The following is an 8,921-nucleotide window of genomic DNA, read 5'->3' as shown; positions in this document are numbered from 1 at the left end:
TAACTCGTTCAAACGAGATACTAACTCGTTCAAACGAGATACTAACTCGTTCAAACGAGATACTAACTCGTTCAAACGAGATACTAACTCGTTCAAACGAGATACTAACTCGTTCAAACGAGATAGTTAATTAGTTCAAACCAGATAAGGATCAAACTTATAGCAAAAATCGCTGTGTTAAAATGATATTTGGAATGTGTAAATCCCTATTTTTTGGCACCCAGAAATGAATACAAATTTAACGATAAACTGAATGTTTGTTGCTATGATGATAAACGCTACAGTCAAACAGTCATAACTTCGCTCAGTAAAAAGCAATTTGAATAAAATTTTCAATAATATATTCATTTTTCATTATCTTATTTTGAACTATTATGGCAAGAATGACCAGCTCTTTATCTAAATCTTACTTAATACATCTTTAATGCCATTGTATCAAACTAGCTAGATTAAGGCGTTGAGATTTTCAACAATGCTAACATCATTGAAAATAGATTTAGGCCCATTGTCAACACACGAACGTTGCATGTAAGTTCTTCGTTTTAGTAAACGACTGATAGACTTAGTCCAATCCGAGAGAGTATCAGAGATGGCATCTTCCCTCTTTGCCCGTGATCTAGCGTAGTCCTCAACTGCATCCATAATAAGTTTGAAATTTGGATCTCACGTAACTTACAATTCTGGACTATGTTCAAATCGCCAGTGACCACATGTCCAGCAGGTTGGTTAAGGAAGGACGAGGTAGAGCTAGAACAGGGTTATATGTCTTTTACATTGATGTCAGATAATGCGTTTCGGTAATTAAATATTTTGGATGCAATGGGTTTAATTTAAGTATAGAAAATCCTAGGAGCAGTAAGAGTTTTGAAATTGCGCCTGAGTAATTGGTCATCAATAGGCCTACAACAAAACCTGGGCTATGCATTCCAAAATTGGCAGAGGGGATTCTACGTCTGTAGTACCTGTGGGACCGATATGGAATATGTGCCTAATTCGGCGGGTTGAACAAAAACTTCGTCGCAGCTGAAATTTCAGATAAGTCTAGGCCTAAGTTAAAAAATTTCGCTTTTCGAATTGAATGCACTCAACGTTTGTTTCATAGCAAAAGTACAAGGCTAGCGCAGTAGCGTCTCTCTACTCCCTCTCTAGGATGAATACACATTCAGTAAAAACAACGAATGGTGAAATATTTTATTTGCAAACACTTATTAACTGTATCTATAAGTATTAATTGATTAAGAAACAATATAATCTATTTCAACTGATCAATTATCAGTTAGCCCACATTAAACAATATTTTAAAATCTGTCGGTATAGAAGTAATGCGGTTGCACGCAAAAAATCTTATAACATTACACCCACCACACCCCCACGACTACATTTTGGTATGTCAAAAATTAATATTGTTGGCCCCTTTCTAATTCCCATAAAGATTTATGTTTCAAGTTTAGGAAAATGGAAAATTTATAGGTTTGACCTGTAGCATGGTGGACCAACTGGCATAAAACCTCTACCCCATCACATCCCCAAATTATGTTGGAATGTCGAAAATTTTGAAACCTTTCAAATTCCCATAAATGTTTATGTTCTGAGTTCAGAAAATTATAGAATTAAGAAGTTTGACCTGTAGCATAATGGACCAACTGGCATAAAACCTGTACCCCATCCCCTCCGCAATTTGAATGTCGAAAATTTCATACTGATTTTGGCCCCATTCAAATTACCATAAACTGGCATGTTCCAAGTATAGGGAAAAGGGAAAATTTAAAATTTGGACATTATAATATGATTTTTTGGACAGGTTAATTTAATTAAGTTATTTACATATAAAGGTATAAAATATAAAACAGAAAATGGGTAAAAACAGAAAACAGGAGGTCCAACTGACTGACGTTTAATGTCACCACTGCAGATAGGTAAACAGTGGGGAAAAAGAATGCTCGCTTTATGTGGAAAAGCAAAGTTCTGACAGTAAAAACCACATAGCTGGGCCAGCAGCTTATTTACATATATTAAAAAACTGTTCGTGCGATTATTTCCTTATAGTTATACATGTATTTAAAACTCCAAGTCATTTAAAACAGTTCACCACTTCAAAGTTTCAAATCATTTATAGTCTGCAGTCCAGTAAAGTTTTCCTTGTTGTGGATGACTCTAGCCAGATAAAAGTTCCCTGAAAATGGAAAGGAGAGCCAGCAGAAAAAAACACAGAACAAACTAAACGTTTATTATAAATACATGACATTAAACATAAATAATATAGATTTAAATGCAATGTCAATATTAATAAATTGTTGGATTATGTTATTCAAAGACAACTGACAATAATATAAACTATGAATATTTACATGTATATCGATTTTAGTAGGCTTTTCTGACAATCTCTAGTGTCTGGTATTATCATACTGGGAGCCAGCTATTGGGGAGTTGCGTTAACGCGTGCATGTTGGATCATAAGGTCTGTCATTGAGTCAAGTGGTGGATTTCCTCCCACTGCTAAAGACCCTTACGCGCAAGATATTTATTGAAATAAAATTGAATCGTATGTTAGTCCTGAAATGTGAATATTTATATCGAAAAAATATTAAACATTCTGATCTGTGTAGGCTTTTCTGACAATCTCTAGTGTCTGGTATATATATTGTATACCTATTTGAAACAAAGATGTAGATATGAGTGAGTGGTCAGTATTGAAAGCCGGCTACCCAACCCCAACTCCCATTTAGGAAGGAGGAGGTAGGATTTTCCCAGGTGCTCTGATCAACCGGAAGTGTTCACTCACTATTGACATTACATTGTAAAATACATAAGCAGGCATATAATATAAATGAACAATAATAACTGTAGACATCGGTCCTACAACTTCATTAGAAAATACTATATTGGCAATAACAAGATTATTTAGATAAACTGATGAACGTTAGCGATATGCAGAGATATACAAATAGTTAAATGCAAATTGCAAAAGAACCCCATCAATATTTGAATCAAAATGTTACAGTAAAGAAATAGGACTGAATGTAGTTGTGTACATGTTCTAGGAAGTACATTTGTAATGGTAAGTCTGCAGCCTATAACCATTACAACCAATTCAGATAATAACACCGAGAAGCTGTTTATGTTATGTGTGGACTAGAGAGGAAACCCTCTGTCTCAACGACGTGTTCTACTCCTGAAAGAGATAAACTTCTTCAGTCAGTTCAGTAGATTAGTTGAGTTGATGAAGTTATGACATGTTATTCTTTCTAGTTTAGATATAACACGTAGACTCGATCCCTCAAGTAGCTTTACACCTCAAGCCTAACTAAAAGTCAATGTTACCAAGAACCCCTATTTTAAAATGTGTTTCAACCTTGTCAACAGAATGTACTTTACTATACCTATTAGACGGACACATGAATAATTTAGAAAATATATACTACATACATAGACCTGTTATTGCCAATCTAGAATTTCCCTTTTAAAGTCTCATTTCTCAGTCAAATTCCTAGAACCATAAACGACCGCTTACCATTGCATTCATAACACAGTGAAATAGGTAATGGAACAACTCTATTGAAATCTGAAACGTTTTCGAAAATAAAAACGGACGTTTTTCTACGTTATTGGTCACGCAAGTCTTCCAACTTACTGTTGTATTTTTTTTTCGACCAAAAAGTCGATCAGCTTGCCGCTCAAGTATAATTCGTTCAAAGTAAACCAATAGAGTAAATTCATCTAATAATTTATATGATTCGTGCAAAGTAAACCAATAGAGTAAATTCATCTAGAGACCGCTATTGAGCATACGCCGAGTTGAAATGTGACAAAAATTTTAGGGATAATTAAACATACATTATGCAAGAGCTAAATTGGTCTTAATTAGGCCTGAAATGTTATCTAAATTATGAATTAGACATTAATTAACTTATCCAGACCATAATCACCTCTCAATCGCTAGCCTGAGATGTTTATTGGATTAGGTTTCGATTTGCTGTTCGGGTTCCATTCACGATTTAATCATGAAATGGATAATCGACTTTAGTAATGATGGTCGAGGCTAGGCCGAAAATTCAATCGCTAAATTCTCGGTTCAGAGTGAATCAATTTGACTGAAATTTTCAGCAAATTCCCTTTACATTACCTAGTTTTTAACTATTACAGTGAGAACTGCCATGAGCGATTTTTTGTCTAATCAGCAATGAATGGAAGTCTTAATTCTTTTCTAAATCCCTTACATTGAAAACACAGAGAGAGAGAGAGAGAGAGAGAGAGAGAGAGATGGGGTTTAACGTCCACTCGACACAAACTAGGTCATTTCGGGACTAATGGTTCAATTTTATTTCCATAATTCGCTTGCCCGTAGGGGTCTTTAGCAGCGGGAGGAAAACCGGAGGTCCCGGAGAAAACCCACGAGGTTGGACATACGACCCTACTCCTTGTCGCGTACAAAAGGGGATTCGAAACCACACCAGTTGACTCAATGACAGACTTTATGATACAGCGCGCACGTGCTAACCATTCAGCCATCCAACCCCCCTTGAAAACAAACGCAGTCGGTGGTGGTTTCATGTGATGCTTAACTAGACAAAAATATGCCTAATAACACCAGGGTAATGGACACTCTGTCCGATTTTGATCCTGCTTACAACTCCTGATTATACGAAAAGTCATATTGTATTTGATTGTAAAAAATTCGATAAAATAGGGCCGACAATGACCGCTCCCCTTTATGCAATTAGTGTACAAGCATGTAATACCTAGTTTGTGGACCATCTAAAGGTTAGAATTTTTATCCTATTTTGATGAAACTTATATCCCAAAGTTTTTTTTCGATATTGGCGTGTATAGGATCGTAACTATCTGGATTATGACTCGATGTAATATTTAAGGTGATTTCCGCCCCTTTCCGCTATTTTTTCCATAGATGATCTCGTGAACGTTCCGTATAATGTATATATTATAGTCTACTTTGCAAACTGTCAGATACGTAGGTCCACAATGCTAAGTACATAATGCAATGTGTAATTATTTTGAAGTAGCTAAGTTCCAAGTTCGACCCCGGTGTTTCCCGAGACATTTCCCCTTGTCAGTGATGCAGGACAACGCGTGTGTGTGTGTGTGTGGGGGGGGGGGGGCAAGGAGCAGTGTCTAGTCGTTCGGATGGGACGAAACACCAAGTTCCCGTGTACATGCTGACGTTCACTTAAATGAACCCTTAGCAGTTGGAATTTGTGATGCGAGTATTGCGCCACTGTCCGTGCAAAATTACCCTCATAGCACAATTCATACCCATAATAGCCTCAATGGTGCAGAAAAGTAGAAAGTTAAAGCATATTTCTTGTATCTTTGAAGAGAACAAAGGAACCATACCGAGCTATCGCCCCGATCGAGTAATTCGATATGATTTCCAAACAAATGCCTTCCAAAAATGGATCATTTCCGTCATGTTCCATATCAGATTTAATGTTTATTTTTTATGTAATAACTGATGACAGGAATTGTTCAAAAATAGACAACATTATTTTGTTAATATGCCATGAGGCTTAAACATAGGCCTATATTATTAGATATTTATGTCAATCGTATTTTATGTTATTATCAATGTATTTATTGTATTTGTATTGTTCGTTTTATCATACTCATACCAATATGTCGTAACACTGTGTGGCATTATTATTATATAAAAGTTTATAAAATAAGTTGACTGTTTTATGATTATACGTTTGTCAAGAAATCGACGAAAATATTAAATGGGATCTATTTTTAAAACAAAGAATGAAAGAGGGGGTAGGTGGTCATCCGGGTACGCTGGTACTTACTGCCACTCCTTGCCAACAGAAGATGACAATTTAATGTAGTCACCAGTAAACTTACTTTAAAGTGTTTAAACAAAGACCAAAATGGTTACAGAGTAATAGAACTACTGTAAAGACAAGAGCATTTGATTAATTCATCCAGTAGGTTTCATTCTAGACATAGAAATAAAGACAGGCCTATTATAAAAAATACAGGTGCCGAGCCCCTTGTGGTGATGAGTGTATTTTCATTGACCGTCTTTGACGAGTGATTGATCAAGCGGCAATCTCTGTACGATTCGAGTAAACTACGAAAGATTATGACACGAAAGTATGGCTCAATTTCCCTGAAACGTCTTTCTAGATTAGAGTTAAGTGCTAGGGGGTCATAAAAATACATGACATCAAAAGCAGACGACAATCTATATGTCCAAACTGAAGATCTGAGCTAAATTTGGGGTGAGAGCAAGTGTACATTGATTATACGTCAAGTGGTAAAGAAAGTCCGTTCCAAGAGAATCAACATATATGTGATCATAAATTAAAAATCGGTATTGACTGTTTAGGTGAACGTGTCCACAAGTCTCATACGATGTTAATGAATACGTATGTGACAATTCTGTGATATCACGTCCCACCCCCAGGAGTGACTATGTCAACTAAACCGTTATATAAATATCTGTTTATAGTATATGCGTAGCGATATTCAAATATAACTGCAATGGATTTACAGGTTACATTTTTGATTGTGTTCAGTGTTGGGTTATTTTCAGGTAAGCCACAATAATGTTTCTTTGGATTCTTTTATGAAGCAGGTCTGGGAATCTCGCTCGGACCATAACGAGGTCTGTCTCCTATAAAGTAAATTTATATTTTGTGATTCGACCTGGATCATATAGAGCCAAGCTTGTAAAAGCAACGTTCTGTGGGCTAATAAACGGATTGGACACCAATAGCATCTACAAGTGTTTATTTTTACACCAATTTTATCCGTATCAAATTTTATTTCCCCCAAACCCTTTTATCGGTTATCTGTTCTATTTGAAGTCTGATTTGACCCATGTTGTATTTTAAACAATATTTTATTCAGGATGACTGAATGGGATTGGGAAACAGGCTTAGCCTATGTAAAACCCCTCTCCCTGGTCCATGGTGATTGGCTAAAATCATTTTTGCAAACAATATTTTGGATGTCTCTAAACTAATTTTCTTGTTCTTCATGATATATTTTCAGGAAATTCAGGTGGGATTCCGGCTGTTACTCTTGTACAATTACTAGAAGAAGGTTAGCTATATAACTAATCTACTAAAAATAGTAATTTTTTAAATAAAAGAAGTAAAATATATAATGAAAAAACAAATAGTGAAATATGTTAACCATCCGCTGCTATGCCCGCTACTGTGACTAGAAACACTAATATAAGGTTTACCGTTATTGGTAGGTTTAGCTATCAGGAAAATTTCTGTGCACGTCGTTGGTCCGTTCTTTAAGGATTAAAGTCCGCTTCGACCTTGGCTGTTATCGCAGGTTCTGAAATCTAAAATACTTACATACCTCCTTCAAATGTCAACTTTAATAATTATCTTTCAGAATTATATAAGACATTACAAGGGTGTGAAAACCACGAAGACTGTTCGTGTGTCGATGGTGTAGCTGTTTGCTATGGTGGATGTTGTCATTGTATTTATTCTCGGTTTAGATGTAAAGAAAGTATTAATTGTTCTGATGCTTGTCCTGACAACAAATCAATGTGTTTGCTTGATAGGTGTCACTGTGTTACTGAACAAGCTGTAAGTAAAGTGTATGTAATGTTCTTGATATGGGAATCTAAAAGCCGTAAAATGTATCCTTGATGCATGACATTTACAAAGTATATTATATACAGTAGCCTATACACGACATAGCTTCTATGACATACGTATTATACAGAATCCAGAGAACACAATGTTTTATAGCAAATAAGTTACCTTTAATAACCCAGACACTGGTTTTTAAGAATGGTGTTATAATTGTGATCTATTGTGGTGGGGTATACACGAATTCCTTATGTTGTTTGATTGCTTGAATGTGGAAGTTTGACAAATATCGATTGATCTCTTTAATGTGAATGACTCTAATGATAAATTGTCCTTTTTTCAGGCCCAGCTTATTGCTTTAGAAAATGGAAACCAAAATAACACGGAATCCAAGATAGAAGATATTTTATCCCAAATGCCTCACCGAATTCAGACTATTCCAGTAATATCCGTAAAACCGGCGAAAAATGGAAGTCAAAGTCAAATTAAACCAGTAAAAACAAATGACACCATTGCAAAACCACATTTTTTAGATATGAAATAAAATCTATATTTCAATATAATATTATAGGCATATTGTTTTACATTATTAAAATTTGATGCATGGACCTGTGTGGGTCTGTAAAGTCCATTGTATATTATTAGATCCATTGGTATCTTCTACCCAAGAATTTCGGGCTTAAAACTATCGTGTACTAGACAGAGTATACTTAATCTCTCTAGAACACTTTTTATCACTTCCTATATGGGCCAACAACTTGTTTTTTTCTTTCTCGACCATATTGGAATATTTCCACCACTCACTACCATTCATGACTGAGACATTCGGGCCTTCTGATTATTGACAGTTGGGCTTAATCGACCACGATTGCTATCAGTAGCGGGGCTAATGTTTGTGGTCAAATGTGCTAAAGGCATTTATGATGGGCCGTGGGAAGAATAGTTGCTGCTTTTACTGAGCGGAAAGGGCTACAAATTATTTTGATTTTATTACTAACGCTTCCCTCAATTTACATGGCAATCTCTAAACTGTCAAATATACAACACTCGTTCTTTATCAGGTTTAATTGCAGTACAGTTTCCACGAGGGGAACCTAAATGAGACATGGCGTTACTGTATGTTTACTGTGCATAGTATTAGAGATGTTGTAACCATTACTGTCTTGTTTTTTAGTTTTCGGTATAAAACGTCACTTTAGAATGATATCTAACCTTCAATGGGATATCATTTATTATGTTTTTGTGTTATCAGTATCAGTTAAGTATGCAGTAGGTAACGAAGATTGATGCAGGAGAATGAAATGAAGACAAAAAGTCAAATGGAATTTTTATTACACTATTGATGAT

General features: G+C 35.5%; 1 long non-coding RNA gene across 1 annotated transcript; it reads left to right on the top strand.

The window, feature by feature from the left end:
• The first annotated feature begins 6,112 nt into the window (after nt 1-6,112).
• On the top strand, nt 6,113-8,200 carry LOC126821693 (uncharacterized). Its single transcript, XR_007680445.2, has 4 exons — nt 6,113-6,550; nt 7,012-7,062; nt 7,369-7,568; nt 7,918-8,200. It is a non-coding gene; the product is annotated as an uncharacterized LOC126821693 (long non-coding RNA).
• Nucleotides 8,201-8,921: the final 721 nt, after the last annotated feature.

Source organism: Patella vulgata, chromosome 5 (genome assembly GCF_932274485.2).
Source record: "Patella vulgata chromosome 5, xgPatVulg1.2, whole genome shotgun sequence".
Taxonomy (NCBI): Eukaryota; Metazoa; Mollusca; class Gastropoda; family Patellidae; genus Patella; species Patella vulgata.
The sequence above is the reverse complement of the archived record's forward strand: the minus strand, read 5'-3'. Positions and strand labels throughout refer to the sequence as shown.